We start from the raw sequence: 23,661 nt of genomic DNA, 5'->3' as shown, positions 1-23,661 counted from the left end.
TAGGCAAATGGAGTTAAATGACTTGCCCAGAGTCACACTAAGAAGCACCTGAAGTCAAATTTGAACACAGGATCTCTTGTCTCTAGACCTGGCACTTCATCCACTGAGCTACCTGACTGCCCCCCACCTTGCCTTTTTTCCCCCCAGAGTCATTCTTAAGTGATAAAGAATAAGAATATGTGACAGTTAGACCTCCAAAATGAGAACTACAAAAAACCAAAGCTCAGTTTTGCACCATATCCCTTGATAGTTATTTTATGGCTACTTCAAACATGCTCTTTGTTTCATGGAGTAATGAGTTTAAAAGATTAAGCATTTTTAGCACCCAGATGGAAAAGCTGTTAAAAATGCAGTGTTATCTTATGCTTTTAGTTAAAAGCAACCGATTTCCTCTCTTAGTCATGGAGGGCATTTCACAAAGCAACCTTGGGAAGCCAGGAGTTTAGAGGGCTCATGGAAGCCTCTGACCGCCTCTGCTTGGTAGACAGATTTATGGAGGATACAGTCTTGTCATGTGAAAGGAAAAGCTACAAAAGTTTATGGGGCAGCGACTGTTTTCATTCTTCATCTTTGCTTGCCTATGCCAGCCACTTCCTTGGTTTTCATTCCCTAAGACAGTTACGGGAGGAAAAGCTCCAAGCTTCGTCTGTCATTGTCAGTGACCCAGTCTAGATTGCCTGGGCAATCGGAAGCCGGGAATAAGAGCATCTGCAGCCTGTCACTGGAGGGTCCCCACTCCCCAACTACAGATAAGAAATGTCAACAGCTTAAGCCAGTAGCCTTCAAAAATAGCCCCGTTGATGAAACTGGAAATTTAGCTGCATACTGGAAATAAACTGCTGTCTTCAGTCTTCTGGGAGACTGGGTTGTCAACAGACACCGATACCAGATAGATCGAAACGCTTAAACAAAAAGAAACATATAAATAAGCAAGCGTATCTGAGCAGACCCATCTTCTAGGTACCCTCAGCGCCTCAGAGGTAGAAGAACATCCTCGGCTGCGTAAAGCCTGGTAAATAATCCCAAAACCCAAAGGAGAGCCATTGTCAGCAAGCCTATTTCTTAAAAAGACTCCAAGAAAATGGATTTTCTTTTCCCTAGTATTGCAGGCAATTTCCCTCCGTTTTGGAATTGAAAATCTGCACAATGAACCAAGTCATTGTGGGTTTCCTGAATTCTCTCTCGTTTTCTTTCCCCCGTAACGGTGGTGATTCAGTGTATTTTCACCCTGATTGCAGGCATCTTGGGCGGCTGCTGCTGCTGCTTTTGCTGCTGCTGCTGCTGCTGCTGCTCAAAATAACTCAGATGCTCTCTGAACAGAAGCCCCAGCCAACAGCTAAGATTCCTTAGCTCGCTCCCTCATTCTTCTCTCCTTCTCTTTCCTTCAGACTCTTGGATTGGACTAAACCTTAAACCCTGGGAGTTCAAGACCTTCCGAGAGGGCTAAATAAACAATTTCTCCATGTGAGAAGACAGCGACTCCTACTTCCTCTGCATTAGAGCAACTACCAAAACTCAGCTGCCTGGTAGGTGACATTTTGGTTACTTAAATCTGCTTGTACTACATTCAGAACTGATATTCTTGGGGGGGGGGGACACAACTAACTTAGAGTTCAGAAACAAACAGACCTTGGGCTGCCAGGGTTTTGTAGTTAAATAATCAATTCTAGCACTTGCAGATAGCCCAGGTATATTTCTTGCCATTAGCTGTGTCCTTCTTCCCTTGAGCCACCATCTCCTCTGGTATTGGCCTCACACTCTAACCTGCCCAGCTCTGAGAGTAATAGTGGGAAAATCCCAGTTTAGAAACTTGACTAGGAGACCAGAAATGGGATTTCTCAGACATTATCATTTTGTTGTTTAGACTGCTTATTTTTAACCTTCCAAGGGCATTAAAACAAAGTTAAGAAAGGATTCAACTACCTGAATCAAAGAGGTCTTTTTGTAATTATTCTCCAGTGACAATGAATGCATTATCTTAGGAACCATTTCTCTCTTGCATCACTGTTTTGTTTATTACTCATATAATCTAGATCTCTAACCCACCCCCCTCCCCAACCCATTTATTCTCTCTTCTTCCTCCTTCCTCTCTCATGGTACCCATCCAGGGCTTCTATCCCTTTTAAAACTGCCTTCACCTGATCTGCACATCTGTCCTGAGGTATATTTGTCTGCAAGTTCCTCTCATGGAATAATGCGATTTTTCAGATAGTTCTGTAACTTCTCTTTCTCTCCCCGCACCCCGCTCCCCCCTCTATATATTTGTGTTTTGGCATTTTGCAGAGTTGTTTGATCTCCAGACTTGAACTTCAAACATAATATTTTCTTTGATTGTGGGTGTTGGTTTGCATCTCTCTGGTAAAGTGTAGCTTAGGCAATTGTGATTTATTTGATAGTATTTCCTTTATTTGAATCACTTTGTTTTTTTAATTAATTCTACTTCTTTTTAATTATTGGTAGCAATACCAAACACCTCAAAAAAAAAGGTGCAGTTCTTTTTTTGCTGGGATCCACACCATTTCAGATGTTTAACATAACCGACTGCTATAGCTTATTGCAGATTTCTTGAAACAGGAAGCAAATGAGTATACAGAAAACTATTCTCTCGGATCACTTACTTTGGACTGCTGGGCTGCCCTAATTGCTGTGTGCTCTGTACTCTGTGCCCTAGTGCCCACCACAGAGCTGACTATTCTAACTTGGGCATTGAAACTCTTGGAATTTTAGATTTATTTCAAAAGACATTGTGGGTATCACAGGCCACATGTCAAAGGAAAATATATACTTAAATGAACAGTGATATTTTATGAAAGAACTCCAAAAAAAAGTTGCCTCTCCCCTTGGTGAAGCTCTTTGGACTGTACATGAATTTCCCCAGTTACATTTCCAGGATATAACAAGGACCAAAAGAGAGGAACAATACATATTTTAGAGTGGGCAGAGTGATTCCGAAGCATTTTTTTTAAGGTTCTTTTAAAATGTTCTTCATCTTGTTTAGATATTCTTTACCAAGGTGTGCTCTAGTCTGTTCTTCAGAAACCCAAGCTTTGTATCTTTAAGATTCAAACCTGATCCTCTGCTGCACCCCTTAGAAGCCCAAAGTATTCAAATATTTGGGAATGGAATGATCTATTGCCTCACAGGTGCCTGTGGCTACTCTCAAACCCTTGGCTGCTGTCCATCTGCTGACCTCTGTTCCTTAATAATGGAGCAGCCACCTTGCTTATTAGGAAGGGACTACAAATTTTCAAAGGAGGTGGAACTAAAGGAAATTTTTTGAGAAATGGGATGGGATTTAGCAAGTTAAATCTCAATGGAATTACGCTTTGGATAATCTGGATGAACAATGAAAAAGACGAGTGATGGTCAGTATTCTAAGTTTAGCCTTCAAAATATTTGGCTTTGCCCACCACCATTACAAACGTACAATTTAAGGGAAATTTTAATCCATATGTTTCCAGAACATTTACAAACTTACAAAAGCTCCTTCCATCTGATATTTTGATGATGTTCTTTCGAGCCTTGGGAAGTCTTTCTTGAAAACCTTGAGCCGAAGGTTTTAACCTTTTCAGCTACAGCTCATCTATCTTGTCCCTCCTTCACTCTTTCCTCCGGATGGGTGACTGCCTCACCAGTCATTTCACTCATGTCTGATTCTCCATGACCCTATGTGGGGGTTTTCTTGTCAAGAATACTGGAGCACTTTGCCATTTCCTTCTCCAAAATCGTTTTATAGATGAAGAAACTGAAGCAAGCAGGTATAAGTGACTCTCCAAGGGCACATAGCTAAGTAAGTGACTGTATCTATAAGTGCCTAAGGGCAGATTTGAACTCTGGAAGATGAATCTTCCTTTCTGCCATACTTGTGCTCTGTCCACTCTGCCACTTAGCTGCCCCCTGCTTCATCTGACTCGCTCTTAAAAGCGGCTCCACTTCACTCCTTCCTCCCCTATATCTTCTCAGACCCCCTCTACAATCACCAGAGGATGCATACGTCCCCCCTCAACTCCACTTCTTGTACCAGGATCTGATCCATTTTGCCTTTGGTCTTGGAAGAGCTACTTTAATATCCTCTGACCCAGTTTACTATCTTTTCTTTACAACTCTCCACACCAAAGGACCCTTCCTTGGCCACCTGTCCCTTTTTCCTCTTGAGGGCAGGGACCATCTTTACTTTGGAATTTTTGTGCCTAGTGTTTATTGGCACATAGTAAATGCTTAGTGAATGCTTTCTCATTCATTCATTTATTTTAGGCTAAGAAAAGGGCAGCATCAGTCTGAGTGTACTTGAATTGTAAAAGGCTACAATTCCATCCCAAAGTCAAATGACCCAGGGCATGGGATGGACTCTGAATATGGCAGAGAGCCAGTCTGTCCCCACACAAGCCATATTTCTTGTGCTCTTGCTCTTCACTCCTTAATTTTAGTTTGAGACATTGGATCATTTGAATGCAAAACTCAAAGGGAAACATAGCCAAAGCCGCTGAAAGCAGGTTCCACATGAAAGCAGCATTTTACTCAGCCTTGCTCGAAACTTGGCCTCTGTCTGCCAGAAGTTTCATGAATGTCAGTGAGCCTGGATTGGAAACAGAATCCTAAGCTGGGTGACTTTTGGCTAGTTGGAGACTTATTGTGCAAGAGCAGATTTGGGCCACAGGTAAATGCCTTGGTTTTTCACTTTCTCCTCTAATTGAATATGTCTGTTCTGAAAAAATAGAAAATGAAAATCCCTTCATTCTTAAATATTTTTTGATTCAAAGTCTTTTATTTTTCATGGCCAGCTTCAAGCCCAGCATTAATATTTATAGCTGAGCTCTCCTCCAACCCTAGCCAATAAGAGCCCCCATTTGAAAGGCTGACACAACCTGAGCCATAGTGGTGTGAACATGTTGCTATAATTCAGTGGAAGGAAGGAAGTCCCAAGGGAGCAATGGAATGCCTTTCTTTGCTTAAATATACCTCTGTGCTCACGAGGAACAAACAGTAACATTTTGTCCAGGTCTCTCCCCTTGACAGTATGCCTTTTGTTCATTCTCCAAAGGTGGTGTCAAATATATGGGTGGAAAAATAATAAACTTCCAGATTTTTTTCCCCCGTGCTTAACTGATATACTCCTTGGGAACATTGTAAGCATTGAATGGCTCAGTACTGTTACTTGTAATCTAATGTATTCAGAAAAGAAAAGAGTACTCACTGTGGTTCGGTAAACTTGGACAATCTGTAGCCAATGCCTATGTCAACATTCAAACGGGGAAGGGAAGAGCTATGAGTTTTGTTTAAGAAATTCTCTACATTTGAAGCAAAATAATGATAATAATAATAATAATAATAATAATAGCCATCTGAGAATTCCTCTCCCAACCCCCAAGTAAACACACACACACACACACACACACACACACACACACACACACCCCATCATGTAAATGTCTCTTGACTGGGCACAGGGCTATTTTTTTTTCCATGCTTCTATCCCTCATGAGAAGCATAAATGACTGCTCCAAGATAATTAGGATTACAGGAATAGCCAGTAATCCCCACAGACAAATTGGCCAAAAGGGAGGTCTAAAATAACCGAGGTTCAGCCTCAATGATTCCCAGTGAGACAGTCATTGTTGTTTTTCTTTGTAAAATATTGGTACATCAGGAGCTTAAAGTAAAGAAATCAAACCTCGGTGGTGGGGAGGAGAGGGGGGTTGGGGAGGCAGCAGAAGAATGTCCATGACGCAGGAGAATTACTTCAGGAGAAGAGAAACTATAAACCTTAATTTTGATCTCACACAAGGCTAAACTATATGATATGAGGTTAAATGTCTGGGTCTTCCACACATATTGCAATAATAAAATTGGATCCTTAAAATTATTGCTGAGTTAGGAGAAGATTATAGCTATATTTTTCTTAATAAAACACAATTTTATTCAAGAACCAATTTTTTTTTATCAAGTTATACACAAGAACCTTTGGAGAATCCAGCAGAGCAAAAATTGAATATATGAGGAGGAATCTATAGAGTCAATTATCCGATTAATTACTCACTGCTAATTTCTCACCAGAATGTCTTGACTGTGGTATCTCAAATAATCACTATTTTTTTAATTAAAAAAAAGACACTGCAGAGAAGAATAAAATTAAAGCACTTCAACAAGTCTTAAAATTTTGAAATAAATATGATCCAATGAATCCTAATCATGCCACATTCCTAATAGGCAGTAATTCTTATTTCCTTCCCAAATAAATGTTGGGAACCAATGACTCCCATCTCCATCACTTACTTGGGAAGAGAATAATCATTATATGGTGCCTTGCTATGTGCTAAGAGCTTTAAAAATATGTCATATGATCCTCACAACAACCCTGTGAGGTCATAGTAGTTATTATTTCTATTTTACAGTTTAAGAAACTGAGGCAAACAAGTTAGGCAGCTTGCCCAGAGTCAATTTTCTCATCTCTAACGTGAGGGGGCTTGGATTGGAGGGTCTTCAACATCCCTTCAGGTTTGAATACGTTACTCAATGAAACAGAAAATACTAAAAAGGGAGATAAATATGTGGGCAGTATTTCCCATCATATGCAATATAAAAAGATTTGCTTGCTAAAAAGATCACTGGAGAATCAAAATCCAATGTCCCATATGGGGCCATGTCTCCAGGTGGTAGCAAAAATGTTTGGTCCCAAATTGACATAATTAGTAACTGGAGGAATTCCATGTGAACTGAAACAGCCTCCAGGAATTGATGCAGAGTGAAAGGAGCAGAATCAGGAGAACCTATACACAGAGATGAATACACTGTGGCACAATCAATTGTAAGGGACTTCTCTACTAGCAGCAATGCAATGATCCAAAACATTTCTGAGGGACTTATGAGAAAGAACACTACCCATATTCAGAGAAAGAACTGTGGGAGTAGAAACACAGAAGAAAAACACTTCCTTGATCACATGGGTCAATGGGAATATGATTGGGGATGTAGACTCTAAGCGATCACTCTATTGCAAATACTAATAATATTGAAATAGTTCTTGACCAGTGAAACCCAGTGGAATTGCTTGTTGGCTATGGGAGGGGGGTAGGAGAAGAGGAGGGAAAGAACATGATTCATGTAACTATGGAAAAATATTCTTAATTAATTGATTAATTTTTTTAAGTCCAAATGGGGTCACAAAGAGTCAAAACATGAATGGAAAAACAGCAAAAAATGACAATTAATTATTAAAGAGAAACCATCCTCACTTGAGCTTTATTTCTTTCTTTGGAAATTAGAGATCTGATGTTACTTCTCCCTAATTTGGGTTAATAGTACGAAACTAACTCTACTTCTTGTTGTAGGGAGCATCCAGTGCTCCTCAAAAGAACATGGTAGGCAGAAAGCTAAACCTTCCTAGAAAATCCAAACTGATTTGGGGGTTTATTATTTGAGGGTCATAGTCTAAACATCTCTGAATAAGAGGTTATATATTTTGCCCTGGGACTAGATCAGAATCATTGCATAGAAATGCAAGGTCATGGACACATGATTACTTTGGCTTCCATTTAACCAGAACCCTTGGGCTGTCTAAAAGTGAGCAGAGTAAACCCCATGTAGGTAGCCAGGGGAAGAATTCTTCTCCCTTTCACAGAGCAAATCGGCTCTCTCCCTATCCTTCCGGTCCCTGGGGGACAGAGGGAGAGTGACAGTCCCTAATGACTCTCTAAATCACTTTTATGCCCATGAGGAAGTGTAGTAACCAATCAATAACAAATGTAGGCTGGCTGCTGAAGTCAGAAGGTGGCAGTGCTGAAGAAGGATGCTCTTTTCTCTCTCGTTTGGAGGGATTACGTTCCCCAGCCTGCTGAGCAGAACCCCTCATTTTTTTTAGACGAGGAAACTAAGGAGATCTGGAATGGTTAAATAACTTGCTCAAAGCCACATAGTAAAATAGCCAATGGATTCAAATCAAATTTCAAATTTCAGGATTCAAATCCAGGTCCTCTGACTCCAAATGCAGCGTGTGCACACCCACTTGTGTTTTCCACTCTCATGTTGCCTCCTTTGTGGGACATCAGCCTCCCCTCTTTCTCTCTAACTTGCATCTACCTCTTTTCTAAAGGATCTCGGCGGCGTCTCCTTTAATCCTCCTTCCCCAATACAGAAATAGCAGGGTGTGATTCAGTCAAGAGGTCCCCAGACAGTTGTCCCAGAGGTGTTGATGAGATGTGTACACATTAAAAGTCATGGCCCACAGCCCACTGCTTTAGGAAAATATTTGCATATGCATTTCTACTGAACATGGCTTAGTAAAAGGTGAATAATTTACATCAGAGGACAAATAAAATGAACCAGAGAGGTGCCCATGAGGTGGAACAATAACTCCTTTTTTATGCTTGAATGTGACCTTTCAAGACCCATTTTCTCCTTTTCAGTAATGTTTCTCTTTGTTTGGGGAATTTTCTGTAGTGGGAAAATGGGATATAAATCGATAAGTGTAAAGTTAACTTGTTTTCCTTGTCTAAAATTTGTAGTGTTACTGTCTAAGTAACAAACTGGCCTGGCTGAGTCCCAGAACTCTCCTGCCTCTCCTACTTTGAAGTAAACATAAATGTGATCAAATGCCAGTTTTTAATTAAGTTGATAGATTTTGGTTGGCTATGCCGATGAAAGATTTCAAGTCTACAGCAGGAGTGTAATCTTTCAAATAAAAAAATAAAAACACAGGGGCAGCTAGGTGGTTCAGTGGATTGAGAGCTAGGTTTAGAAAAGGGAGGTCCTGGCTTTAAATATAGCCTCAGACACTTCCCAGCTGTGTGACCCTGGGCGAGTCACGTAACCCCCATTGCCTAGCCCTTCCTACTCTTCTGCTTAGGAACCAGTGCACAGCATTAATTCTAAGACTGAAGGTAAGGGTTTAAAAAAATTTTTTTAAGTAAAATAAAATAAAAAAGTAAAAAAGCTGAATTGAACTCTTGGATAGAAACAAAAACATTTTGCAGTGTTTATCAGGAAGCAAGCTGGCCCTCCTTTCCTTTGGTTTGAAAGTTGGGAATTGGACTAGAAGAACTGTGAAGTTGGCCTCGTGCCTACCCTAGGAGCTGCCACTCATGAACCTGGGAAGGGGATGTGGGCAAGTTTAGCTAACAGCTTTGGGACCTGGGGCTGAGAAAAGTATCAGGGGCAGTTGAATACTGCTCCACAACTCAATAACATTTACTAAAAGCCTATTTTGTGCAATCCACTATATTTTAGGAATTTCTTTTCCCTGAAAACTGTTAAGCCATGTTTATTTCTCAAATTCTTCCTCTTAATAACCTGGATTTTAAGTTAAGCCATTGTTTACCAACCCTGTGCTGACCTAAAGAACCAGTCAGTCTACTCTTGTGGGTCTCTGTCTGTCTCTCTGTCAGTCTGTCTCTGTCTCTCTTTGCCTTTGTCTCTCTCTCGCTCTGTGTCTCTCTGACTTTGTCTCTGTCTCTCTGTTTTTGTCTCTGTCTCTGTCTCTCCCCCTCTCTTTTCTTCTCTCCCTCCCCAACCTCACCACCATAACCATGTAGTCTAGTTAAGAGTCCAGAATTGGAAACAGAAAACCTGTAGACAGTCTGTATGCTCGTCGGACCTAGCTGAACTTGGGCAAGTTTACTTCATTTGATTTTCCCACCTACAAAATCAAAGGCTTCGACAAAAGTATCTTCCAACCCTTAATCATGGAACCGTCTGGCAGTTTTGAGCTTTGACACGGAGTACTGAACAGGTCTCTTGCCTATCTTATTGTCAATAGGGGAGGAGGGCTATTTTTAACAAAAATAAAACTTCCAGAATAAGGAAGAGATGAATGGCTCCAGTAACTTAACTTCAGTCTTATCTCTAATTGGAGCCTTATAGCAGCTTTTTGATAGTGACACCGACTGAAATTGACCATTGAATTATGCTATTTCATTTGTTTTCATGATTTTCATTCTCTGTCAAGAATCCTAAGCAATTTTAAAATAATACTGTTATATGAGTCCAACTTCTATAGGATTCATAAAGAATCTGTTTTACAATAAAGAAAAAACAATTCTATTAGAATATTTTAGTTTTTTTTCTTTTTTTTTACAAATGAAAAGACTCGAATGTTCTAAGTCTTTTCATTTGTAAAAAAAAAAAAAAAAGAACTAGGCTGGATATTTCTTCATGCATTTTAAAAGGAACAGGCATATTGAGCCATAATGAAACTTTTTTGCCTGTCACACTTTATATTCTCTTCCTTATCTCATATATCCTACTTGTTTTCCAAAATGAATTTTGTCATAACCATCAAATGACAGATATTCTATGTTATTAAAGTCAACAGGTAATCTTGCATAGCGTGGAGGTTGTAAGATGCCAAAAAGGAGGGAAAAAAGCCCTCCATGTATTCCTAGGCTTTCTGCTATTTACTTGACTCATTCATATCTGTGTTCAAAATTCTGAGGGAAGGATGGATCTAAGTTGTTTATTTCCTGCAAAGATTGAGTTTCCTGGGGTGAACAATTATTTTAGTATTTGGAGATTAAGTTACATAGCTATTCTTTATCTTACTTTTTAGCTTCATGTGAGCTGATTCCAATTTTACTGGGTTTAGACTATTGATTACTCCTTCTATGTGGTCAAAAATGAAGAGAGTTGAAAACTGTGACCTCCCCTACCTTATACTTCGCTTTTTTTGATCTGACATATCATATCCTTGAACAATCACTGAGCTCTGTTCTCTCCCTCTTCCTTTACTCTTCACTAACTGTTAGAACTCAAAGGATTTTCATTCAAAAGACATTCAAATAAAATATTCCTTGACTGTATTACTGTTTCCATGAAAAGATGTGAAAATGTTTTGAAAAGTCACAATTGAAAAAACAAACAAACAAATAAAAAGAATAGCTTTTCAACTCCTCCCTGGAAATCATAGGAATATTGTGAAACTTCAATAATTTGTGCTGACACTGAATTCCACCTAAAAACAATGGTGAATAAGAAGGATTTTGAATCACTGGAATATAATTTATTTTATCTATGCAAGTAATTTCATTAAAAAACATTTATATATTTTTGCATATCAACCAAGTTTTTTTTTTAAATCCTTACTTTCCATCTTGGAATCAATACTAACTATTAGTCCCAAGGCAGAAAAATAGAAAGGGCTAGGCAATGGGTTTGAGTGACTTGCTCTGGGTCTCTGACTCACATGGATCAGAAAGTATCTGAAACCAGATTTGGACCCAGGACCTCCCTTTTCTAGACTTGGCTCTCAATCCACTTAGCCACCAGCTACTCAATATCAACCAATTTTTAAAAAATAAATCTCTTTAACAAAATATTACCATGCAAGTTCAATTCTAAAAACATCTTATAATCACATTTTTAATAAGAATTTGAATTATATTGGATTATCTCCTTCCTTCCAAAAAAAGCTATAATTAGTTCAAGGCCAGGAGTCCAAAATATCACCCACAATTCATGCCTACCTTTTCAGGCTTCAATCATATCTTGGAGCAAACCAGGAATGTCCTTCTCTTATTCAAATCTCAAACCTTAGGTACCCCTCCAAGCCCATGTGAAGATCCCCTTCTCTCCTCTTCCTTCATGCCTTTCTTATTTTGGATCTTGTTGATAGCTCCCCACTCAGAATGCCTCCAGAAGAATGCACAAAATAGCTAAGTACTTTTCATTTGTATGATACTTTATTATTTGAAGTCTGCTACTTTTGTAAATGTATTTTAAGTTTCTTAAGGGCGGGGATCTTCTCTTCTAACCATTTATATCTCACTCTAGTAGGAAGTCAGGAGAAGGCATTCTAATTGATTAATTGAGAGTCTGTTATGGTAGAAACAATCTTTTCTTTCTTCCTTGCTGTTGTCTTTCTTCATTAGTGAAGACAAATTAACTCAAAGTTATGAACCCAGCAAATAAATCAATCCTCTTGAAATAGGGGGAATATGGAGACTTGCCATAAATGAATGAGAGTCAGTGATTTAACTCAGGTCAGATTCATACCATAAAGAACTTAGAATTTGAGAGTGAGCCAAATAATGTCTTCACAAAGGAGGAGGTATTCTTTTTTACATGTGCTGTAAAATATTCTTGATGGGGCTATATAGCTGTTAGGAATTATTCAATTTACCATAGAATGGTAGAACCAAAGGAGATTTCATTAGGGCATTTAATCAGACCCCTCTTTGAAAATGACTTAATCAAAGTCACACAGGAAGTGGAAGGTCCAAGACTAGAGCTTTGGTCCTTTAAATCCTAGTAAGCCATATTTTCAATATAATTCAACAATTAGTTATGAAACACCTGTTGTTTGTAGAGCAAGAATTCTTAATCTGGGAAGGAATATGTGGAGAGATTTCAGTGTCCTTTAACTTGGATAGGAAAGTAATTACATTTTTATTCCATTATAATTATCTTTAGTTGTAATTTTATATTCTTTAAATATTTAAAGATGTCATTTCAAGAAGAGCTTCATACATTTCACCAGACTGCCAAGGAATAGTCCATGACACAGAATAGATCAGTCAGTTAATAAATGTTTATTAAGTGCTTTATATTTAAGTGCCAGGCACCATGCTAAGCATTAGGGATATACACATACATACAAAAGGTAAAAGATAGCCCCTGTTCTCAAGGAGTTCACAGTCTAATGGGGGAGGCAAGATGCAAACAGCTCTGGTCAAACAAACATATTTAGGACAAATAAGAAATAATAGGGAAATGGCATTAAAATTAAGGGGGATGAAGCAATAGGGTTGATTGGTAGATAGAGATGCAAGTCTGGAAAAAAGGAGATCCTGGGTTCAAACGTGACCTCAGACACTTTTTAGCTGTGCAACCCTGGGTAAGTTATTTAACCCCCATTGTCTAGCTTTTTATCATTTTTCTACCTTGGAACAAATACTTAGTATTAATTCTAAAATAAAAAGTGAAGTTTAAAAACAATTAAGGAGGGTTGAAGAAAGACTTCCTATAAAAGGTAATGTTTTAGCTGGAAGTCAAAGGAAGGTGGGAAGCAGAGACGAGGAGGGAGAACATCCTAGGCATATGGGAAAGCCAGCGGGATATAGAGGGTCTTGCTCCAGGAGCAGCTGGGAATAGATGGATTAAGAATTCCAGATGCAGAAATGGGTAGAAAGTTTAGGAATGAGCTGGTCCCTGCCCTTTGTGTAACTTACAGTCCAATAGAAAAGTAGGACCCACAGATATCTACAATACAAAACAAGCTCCTACAGAGGAACAAATGACTAAATTCTGAAGCAAGGTTTTCTATTTCTTTTGGTTATTTCACTTCTAAAGATGGAATGTCGTGTCTGCTGAAAAGGTTTGACCAATGCCTCAGAGGTCTCAGTGTCTAATCAGCCTGAAAAGATAGGTTGGAACCAAATTGGGAAGAGTTTTTTAAATACCAAACAGAGGAGTTGATAAGTTTATCTTAAGGAAAAGAGAGGCTGCTAAAGCTTCTTGAGCCAGGGGAATGACACAGTCAGAATTTGTATTTTAAGACTGTCAGTTTGGTAGTTGTGTAGAGGATGGGTTGAAGATGGGAAAGAGAAGGAGATGGATACAAAAGGAGTTGAGGAGGAATTACAGATAAAATCCCCAACCTGAAAACTTTTCAAATGTAAGACTGTGAAGCAAAGGAAAAAGCTAGATATTCCCAAGGTTTTAAATCCAAGAAACTAGGTGGATGATTATAAATATAGTGAGCTCAAAAGGTGGAGCAAGTGTACAGGTAAAGACAATTTTGTTTTGCCCCTCATCAATTCTTACTTCATTCTTGAATCATTACAGATCAAGAAAGATGGGTCCCATCAACTTCAGGATATGAAACAGAGTATAGTGTATAGAAGCCAAATAGCTTTGGATTTCTAATGATGAAAGCTCGGTGCCAAAAGGATTACAGGATCTAATTAGCAGGAGTTTTTAACCTGGAGCCAATGATTTTTTTTACTATGTCGATAGTGATATTTCACTATATGATTTCCTTTGAAATCTATGAGTTTTATGTATTTAAAATCATGATTCTGAGAAGGGTCCATCAGCTTCATCAGACTGCAAGAGGGATCTGTGCCCTCTCCCCCCAAAAGATTAAGAACCTCTGAGTTAGAGGATGGTGGAGGTGGAATCTGTGATTAAATATGGTACAAAGATCTCAGTTCTATTTGCTGACCCTTGGGCACCTTGTAGTACTTGTTTCCTTCTACAGAAATGGAAGTTGAAGGTATTTTAAAGCTTTTGCCCCATTGCTATCGATTATGTCTCCGGACTATGGATTAAGAAGAGAAAAAGCTTGCAAAGTTACACGTTCAATTCCCAAGTCTCATATCATAAACTTGATGATGAAAGTATTTTTTTAAATAAAAAGTTTAAAATCAGGTAAATTCGGCTCCTCTGACAGAGACTTGGATTCCATGTTCTTAATCCATCAGACTAGAACTGTACTACTACCATTAGTATTATAAAGTGCTTATCCATTGTCACTTGGTACCAAATCGAATAAATCCTAATTTCCCTTCCTTCCTAATCTGTGTATGATTGGTGTTCTCAGATTAACAAGCAAAGCCAGACCATGATGCACAGGAAAAAAAATTAAGGATGGAATTATTTTGTGTTCCAGTCGAGAGGTCACTGGTTCATTGAAGCATCACTAAAATTAAGTCAAATGGAATCTTATTCATGACCTCAAAGATGAAACCCTCGACATCACACTTCAGCAGTCCTTCAGCATTCCTGTCATTAGACATCCTCATTTCTCCTGCGTCCTAAGGAGCTATCAAGAAATGTCCCGTAGGTTTGGAATTTAGTGAGATAATCTGAGAGGTCGGGCACTAAGGGCAGGAAGCATGAGAGGCACCATACCGTGACCTATCGGATAACCTCTTGTCAGCAGATGAGGCTTCAGCAAGAAGGAATAGGGAGGTGATTTCTCTTTAAGAAGATAAATTAAGTACTTCTCTGAACACTCATTTGCAAAGAGCAGGTGAACTGATGGGGCAACTTCTGTCCACTGGGCAGTGTGTAATTACAGGAACGTGCAATCTGACCCATTAATAGGACCACTGACTTCCCATTGATTGTAGGCTATCATAGGGCTTTTTTTGTATGAAGCCTTTTGAAAGGGGAGGAATTTTTTTAAATGGCTGATGTAGGCCAAATATGGCTTTGGAGAAACACTGTTTTGGGAGTCTTGAGCAAGGATTTTAAAAATAAACATTCAAGAAGAAGCTTAACAGGAGCACATTGTAAGACCATTTCACTGTATAAAGACATTACTGAGCCTCAGCTATGCATCCCAGTGCTTGGACATATTTTTAGTTATTTGCTTTGGGGTTCCTAGGGAATGAGTATAAGAAAATGAAAAAAAAGTTCTCTTCCAGACTTTGAAATGTATTTCAAAGGAATATATAATTTTCATCGTAAAAAAGATAAATTTGCTTTACCAGCCTGTACAAATATTTTGGGATCATGCATTGGTGGCAAGTAGCATGCTAGGAGTTCTAGCCAATCTTTTTTATTATTTAATTATGAGAATAATTTGAAATAGCATGCTCTACATTTGAGGGAGTACTGTATCTTCCTTGAGTGTTCATTTTTTAAAACCCTTACTTTCTGTCTTAGAATCAATAGTGTGTATTGGTTCCAAGGAAATAGTAGGGTGGTAACAGCTAGGCAATGAGAGTTAAGTGACTTACCCAGGGTCACACAGCTAGGAAGTGTCTGAGGTCACATTTGAACCCAGGACCTCCCATCTCTAAGCCTGGCTCTCTATCCACTAAGATATCTAGCTGCCCTCTTGTTGGAGGAACAGGAGTTGAAAAGGAGAAAGAAGATGAATCTAGGAGGAAGGGAGAGTATCCAGTAGAAAGTCCCAGATCTGAAGCCAGAGGACATTAATTTAAATTCTGACTCTGCCACTTAACTTATATAAATTATACTCACCTATATACCTTGGACAAGTCATTTGTCTTTCCTATCTTTCTCCTCTGTGGGTCTCAATTTCCAAATAGTTAAACACAAATCTTTTCAATCTCAGATCCTAGGTGATAACTTGACTTACAGGTCAGTTCCCATCAATACCAACACCCACAGCAACTTGACCCTCTCACACAAATGCCCCCAGGTTCTCCCTGCCAACCCAAGTGGATTCAGAATATCAATTTTGCATGTATTAAGTACCCCAATTCTCTTCTGCCACCTCCAGATCAATTTAGTATATCAATAATCAAGGATTTATTGAGTGGCTATTAAGTGTTCTAATTCCCTTCTACCACTCCCAGATAGATTTGGAGTATCAATTATTCATTTATTAAGTGCCTCTGGTGTACCCCAATTCCCTCCTGCCACTCCTAGAGAGATTCAGAATATCAATCAAGGATTTTTTAAGTGCCTGCTATGTGTCAGGCACTGTGCTAGGTGCTGGGGAGGGACATAAAACCAAAAAGATTCTTCATTTCCTTGGAATAAAAAAGACCAGATGCTACCTCTTCTTCCCCACTGCCTGACATCAAAAGATGGAGCAGGTATACAGGAAAGATAATTTTTGCCCCTCATCGACTCTTCTTGACTACTTCACAACCATATGGCCAGAATCTACAGCTTGCACTGGAATGCCAGATATCTCAGTGCTGGATATCCTTAAGAATCTCTGTCTGTCTGTCTTTCCTTCCTCTCTCTCTCTCTTCCTCTGTCAATGTCTCTGTCTCTCCCTCTTCTTCTCTCTCTCTCTTCTCTCTCCCTCTCTCCCTCACTCACACAATCCCTCCCCCCAAGGATTAGGCAAACAAAGTTAAGTGACTTGCCCAGGATCATCACATAAGCTAGAAAATGCCCGAGACCAGATTTGAACCGGGTCCAACTCTTTTTAATTCAGTAAGTACACAGAGTCCTCATTCTCCAATACTTCTTGGCATACTTCAAAAAAGCAAATCAGATTGTAGGCAGAGATTTCAGTGACCACCTAAGCCACCCCACTCATTTTGAGATGACTTGCCAAAGATGCCACAGGTCCTAAATGACAGCAGTAGAATTTGAACTCTGGTCCTTCCAATATTGGTTGGCAGATTCTAAGCCTCACTGCTTCCAGGCAGGGGCAGTGGTCCAGCTGCACCACCTGTGTGGCTGCTTCTGGGTCTTTTCGTGCCTGAACCCTTGCCAAAGCCACTGGCAGTTGCTTATTGGTGGGTGTAGCCCCAGCCGAGCCAAGTGCAAGGCTATTTACATCCAGTCACATGCCTGCACTCAAGTCCCAGACTCCTCTGTTTTGGAGATGTTCCTGATATCAGCTGTGCAAAGCCCTAAACCACTGACAGTATTCTAACACAGCTGCAGCCACAGCTTAGTAAACATGAGCCTGATGAGAATTCTTTCCTCCCTTCCGTGGCTTCTGATTCATATCCGTGTCTTTTAATGTAGAGACAGCAATGTGTTTGGGGTTTGATTTTTTAAAAAGCATTTCAGGCAGTTCAAAATAACATCTTCACATAACTAAAAAGCACGAGTATTTTTTTTATTCCACATTTTTCTTCCTTAGTATATTTGCAAACTATTTGGGAGCAACCTTTCAGCTCCAACTGTCCCCTTTCTTGTCCATAGGTCAGCCACAATATCAAATGCTACTGTATTCCATGAGAGTTTTAGTTATTACATTCTTGTTCATGCCCCACATGATTTCTTCCTCCATAGTCTGACAGCATTTTAGCTACAACAATGGATATTGAGAGGCAGCATTGTATAATGGTTAGAGGGACAACCTTGGAACCAGAAAGACTTTGGTTTAAGTCATGTCTCTGTCACATAAAACATGGATGACCAGGAGCAAGTCACATAATTTCTCAATCCTCTAGGCAGCTCTCAAGGATATAAATTACAGATGAGTAGCCAATTGATGGAGGGGTTTTCTATACTAAGCATTCAATATATTGATGAAGTAACAAGTCAAGACAAAATTTAAAAAAAGGTGTGTAGGAGGGGAAATTTCTGTATTGAAAATATTGACAAAGATGCGGCCATTATGACCAACTGAAAGAGAAGCACAGTTGATATCAGCCAATTAGTGAACTCCTGATTTATTGAGCATTTGCGTGTTGAGCTTGATGGGGAATGAAATCACTTACAAAGCACAGGACCCTACCTTCAAGGAGCTTTTAGTCTGATTGGAAAGACAAAGCAGACAGGCATGCAGAAGATAACTTGTCACAAGGAAAGAGATAATCACCCATTGGATAGTACAAATGACAGACCACAGTGCTATTTATATTCGAAAGACCGGGGAGAGTTTGTGGTGAGTTAGAGAGGGGTCAAGAAGGTTGTTACAGGGAAATGACCCTTGACTGTTAGTCTGAAAGATGGTTGAGATTTTGAGAGTGAACACGTGTGTCTACTTTATAATATTTCTATGTGGAAAGCACTTTGAAAACTGTCGATAATCCTAGAAATATATTTTAGTCAATAATTTCATATTATCTGTGATTTTCTCACTATAGACATCACATTGATGCAGACTGAACCATTTTAATACTTTAATGGGTTTTTATAATCCTCACCTCCTCCATACACACATTTATGCACACACAAATCAATAATTATTGGTTATTCCTTTATTTATATTCCTTTATTGTTTTTTAAGTTATTCCTTCTGGGAAGGAATAGCTCTGAACTTACCCAAGGCAGTCCTCAAAAATCCATCATCCAAGTTAAATTTGAAGTTTTTCAATATCATGTTAGAATTTTCCCAGACTTTCATCTCACTTTGAGAATTAAAGCATCATAGATTTATAGAATGATAGATTTGAAGCTGGAAGGGAACGAAGAAGCCATCGCGTCCAATCTTCTCATTATAAGGATGAAGAATCTGAGGTCCAGATAGGTTAATCTAGGGTCACCTCCTCACTAGTGAGTCATTACACTTGGACTTTAGTAGAGGAAATGTGTTATTTTTGTTGTTATTGAAAACAGTGTGATTCCATTAAAGGAAGGATGGTTTGAGAGTCACGAAGTCTCCTGGGTCTCACACTTATTAGATTTTTGGGTGTCATTTGAGTCCATGTATCTTCCATTTTTTTCTTGAGAAATGTATTGAGGGGGCTCAGGGGGTTAAGAGCCAGGCCTAGGGAAGGGACGTCCTAGGTTCAAATCTGGCCTCAGATACTTTTAACTGTGTGACCTTGGGCTTAAGTCGTTTAACTCCCATTGCCTAGCCCTTATCACTTTTCTGCCTTGAAACCAAGGCACAGTATTGATCCTAAGAAGAAGGTAAGGGTTTAAAAAAAATAAATGTATTCATGATATATGAGCATAAAGCATCTGTGTAACCTACAATGTCAGTCAGCCAAGAAGTTTTTAGTAAACACCCAAATATGTGGCACAGGAACTGTGTGAAACACTAGAGAGACAGAGAAAGACAAAACACAGACCCTACCTTCTAGGTCCAGAAGCTGCTCATAATCTAATGAGAGACTCAAATGTTCAAAAAGTTATATATAAGGTAAGCTTGAGGTAATCAACAAAGGGAAGACAATAGGATTAAGAGAGATTAGGAAAAGTTTACTGTGGAAAGTGCAATTTTAGCTAAGACTTGAAGGAAGACAGGGAAGGCATAAGAGCATCCTAGTGTGAGGGAAAGACCATAAAAATTCCCAGAGCTAAGAGATGGAATATCCTGTTCAAGGAATTGCAAAGAACACAATGCTCTGGATCTCAGAAATTAAGGGGATGAGGGGACAGGGTTTAAGAAATAAGAAGATGAGAACAATAGAGAGCATCTGCTACTGTCTTCCAATGTGGAGTCAGGTCCTGAAGAGTTTTGAATCTACAAAACAGAAGAATATCTATCTATCTATCTATCTATCTATCTATCTATCTATCTATCTATCTATCTATCTATCTATCTAGATATATATATATATTCTAGAGTCAGTATTCTCTTTTGTTTCTTATATTGGAACCATATGTTCCAACTTAATTTTTGCCATCCTGCCATGCCCCCATCTTTGCATTGAAGTGCAGCAATCATCAGTATACTGAAATGAAACATCACAACTACATTTGAGGGGAACTCTTTAAAAAACAGAGGAGGGGAAAACAAATCACCTGAGGAGTAAACTCAAATTTCAGATGATGTCACCATCATGACTTACATCATCAGCCTAGATATCAATTTCTTTGGGGGGGGGCAGAGATTCAGAAAATTGTTATTTAATTAATTAATTTAGAATATTTTTTCTAGATATCAATTTCTTACAGAAATAAAATTAATTCTCCCTTCCCCAATCAGCCAAATATGGCACCTTTTGCTTCACATATAAAGTAAGACTACAAACTTTTACCAAGGTTAAATGCATTTTTTAAAAACCCTCACCTTCCATCTTAGAATTAATACTGTGTTCCAAGGTAACAGTGTGGTAAGGGTTTCTAAAGCCTAGAAAAAGTAGGTCCTGGGTTAAGTGACTTGCCCAGGTTCACATAGCTAGAAAGTGTCCAAGACCATATTTGAACCCAGGACCTACTTTTTCTAGGCTTGGCTCTCAATCCATAGAGTCACCTAGCTGCCCCCGACTTACAGGAATTCATAAGACAAATCATAGGCAGCTAAGTTGCCTTGGGAATGGAACACATTGGGCTTGGGATCAGGAAGACATCATGAGTTCAAATCTGGCCTCAGAGATTTCTGATTTGTGTGGTCCTCAGCAAGTCACTAGACCCCATCTTCCTCAGTTTCCCATCTGTAAAATGAACTGGAGAAGGAAATAGCAAACCACTCCAGTGTCTTTGTCAAGAAAACTCCAAATGGAGTCCAAATCATTGGACACTACAGAACAACAGTCCAATCTAAAACAAGTAATATACCACCTTAAAATTGTTCTTCTGACTTTTATTATATTTTTATTCATTTTATTAAACATGTCTCAATTAAATTTTAACCTATTCTTTGCCACACTTGGGAGTGTTGGGGCTGTCATGCAACCAACAGGCCCAAGTCTAGACCTCAACTCAAAGACAACTCCTAAAGAAAATACATTATAAAAGTGTTACCAATCCACCTAGTTGGAAATGAAATAGTTTTTAGCAAGGTGCAATCTGAGATTCAGCAGCATTATTTCTCAAACCTCCCATTATACTGATTTCAGCAAGAAATTTCCCATCTTTATGTTGGATTATTGGTACCACCAGGCATATGCTTGGTTTCCCAACATATGGAAGAAAAGATAGTAAAAGCAATAGATGATACACAACAATCCTAGCCTTATTTTGACCTGAAATTTAGTTTAATTCAAAATGAATTTTAGTGCAAAATTAATTTTTTTTATTCAAATTGAAACTCAATGAGAAATTTAATGAAAAACTATAATTGAGCTCATCTTGACTCCACTTTTACATATTATGTGCACCCGAACACTTAGAAACTGGGTAGAGACATGATTCAGCCTTTATGACGGTGATTTTTTCAGTCATTTGTGTATATTTATGTGCATGCATTTTATTCACCTCTCTATCTTTTCACAAGACAGAGCAGTTTCAACTCATTAGCTTCATTGTATCAGCAGTTTTATCCCTTTCTTTTTGCAGAAGAGTAATTGAAAATGAGCCTGAGGATGAGTAGAGGGTCATTGACTACAACAATATTTTTAGCTTTTTCCCATGGTAATGTCTCAGCATACTTTCATGATCTCAGTGCATCCAGCCGTATAGTTCTTGCTCTTCTTTATGTTCCTGGAGGGCAAGCAGATGTCTTGAAATACTGGGAGCAGTTGAGATGGAACAGCATAATTTATACTCCTGTCACTGTGGCATGTTTTACTCTCCGGAGCTGGCCTTTTCCACGTAAGCTTCCATCAATGCGATCCTATATAAAAGCTCTTTGGAATTAGGTTATGTTGATTACATGAAATAGGTAATTCAGTTGATGGAATCCTTCCTCCCTGACAGAGGCTTCGTTTTCTCACTCAATTACCAAAATAGAATTATAAGCATGTCAGGAGGGCACTATTGAAATTAAAGACTATAGTTCTGTCCCAAATTATCCTCGAATTTAATTTTGTTGGCATGTGAGCTCTGATTTTATTCCAGAAGGGTAGTTAGAAATTAAGTATTCCAAAAAGGTACCTCATGTCTTGAGAACACTAGGATTCCAAAAGTAACATTGAAGCTAGAATTCCAGATAGGAGGAATGGAGGAAAATATTGGCTTTTCCAATTTTAGAGTTTAGTTCTTAGCAAGAGCTTTGTAAGATGTTATCATTTTCATCGTAGGTTAATTCATTCAGTAGATTTTATCTCTTTTTTTAATACTTTATTTTGCTTTTGTTTGCCTTTGTACCATTGCATACATATATTTGCTCTGATGTGTTCTCAGTTCCATATATGAAATTTCTTTTTCTCTAATTAATCTAATTCTTCTTTCATTTGGTCATTGGATCCTAGAATTTTAGTGCTAAAAAGGACAGGTTATCTAGTCAAATTCCCTCACTTTTTAAATGAGGGAAACTAAAACCCAAGGAGGTCAAGTCACTTGCCCAAGGTCACATTGCTAGTAGTAGACAAGATGAGGATTACAACTGGGAACTTCTGTCTTTAGCCAATGCTCTTTCCACTACACCAGGTCTCTTTGTGATGAAAGAAGAAACAACGTGCCATCTTTATTAAAGAGAGGATGCCACACTTCTTTGGCTCACTGCTAGCTATGAGCTATAATAATATATGTTAGAGGTTAACTGTTAAAGTATGAATTTGGGATTTGAGGCATGTGAATACAGTACCATTCATGGGGAAGAACAATGGAATGGTGCTGGGTTTCCTAAATGTTCTTGTAGTTTTGTAAACATATTGCAGCCAGGTTTCCTTTTTAAGAATGACTGCGTGATTGTGGAGAACACTTGAACTGGATATAAACATTTAGGAAGTGTTTTGATGATTGCGACTTAGCTGCCTAGATATTTTAGGAAAAGACATTGAGGATCACTTTTTAGAAGGTAAATAAAAAAAGGCATTGTTATAAATTCAATCTAACCACACTTATTAAACACCTACTACATGGCAAGCACTATGTTCAATGCTGAAGATAAAAGGCAAACAAATAAAATAATACTTGCCCTTGGGTTTACACAATACAGCTTAGATTTGGTCATTGCAGTTTAGAAATGTCAGGAAAAGTTGTTGATGTTTAGAGTTTTTCGTTGTTTTATTTTCAGGAACGTTCCTTCTTCCTTTTTCCCTCCCTCCCCTATCTATCCCTCTTCTCTCTCCTTTGTCTCTTTCTTCAGTCTTTCCCCTCTCCCTCCCTTTCCCCTCCTCCCTTTTTCCCTACATCCTCCAGAGAGGTTTGGGAGTTTATGTACTGATTTTTAAAACTGTAGTGAATTACAATGAAGACATCCCCTATCCCGAATAAATAGATATTTATTAAGTCAGCAAAATCAAGCCAGGAGCATTTTGTTGTCTAAGGAAGAGGTGGGAGGAGGATAAAAAATTTTTAAAAGAGGAAAGAGGAGAGGAAATTTTCTCCTGTGAAAGCATACACAGAATGATCATTATTTCATCATCATTCATTTGGTGATGGTGGCTTCTTCTACAAATCTTCTTGACAAATTTTGAAACGTCTTCTATCATGGAAATTGTAAGAAGAAACAAATGACAATAGTTGTAGCAGACTTAATTTACAACATGTTCATCTACCAATCCATGA

This window comes from Gracilinanus agilis, chromosome 6, assembly GCF_016433145.1.
Source record: "Gracilinanus agilis isolate LMUSP501 chromosome 6, AgileGrace, whole genome shotgun sequence".
Classification (NCBI taxonomy): Eukaryota; Metazoa; Chordata; class Mammalia; order Didelphimorphia; family Didelphidae; genus Gracilinanus; species Gracilinanus agilis.
Note: the sequence above shows the minus strand (reverse complement) of the source record.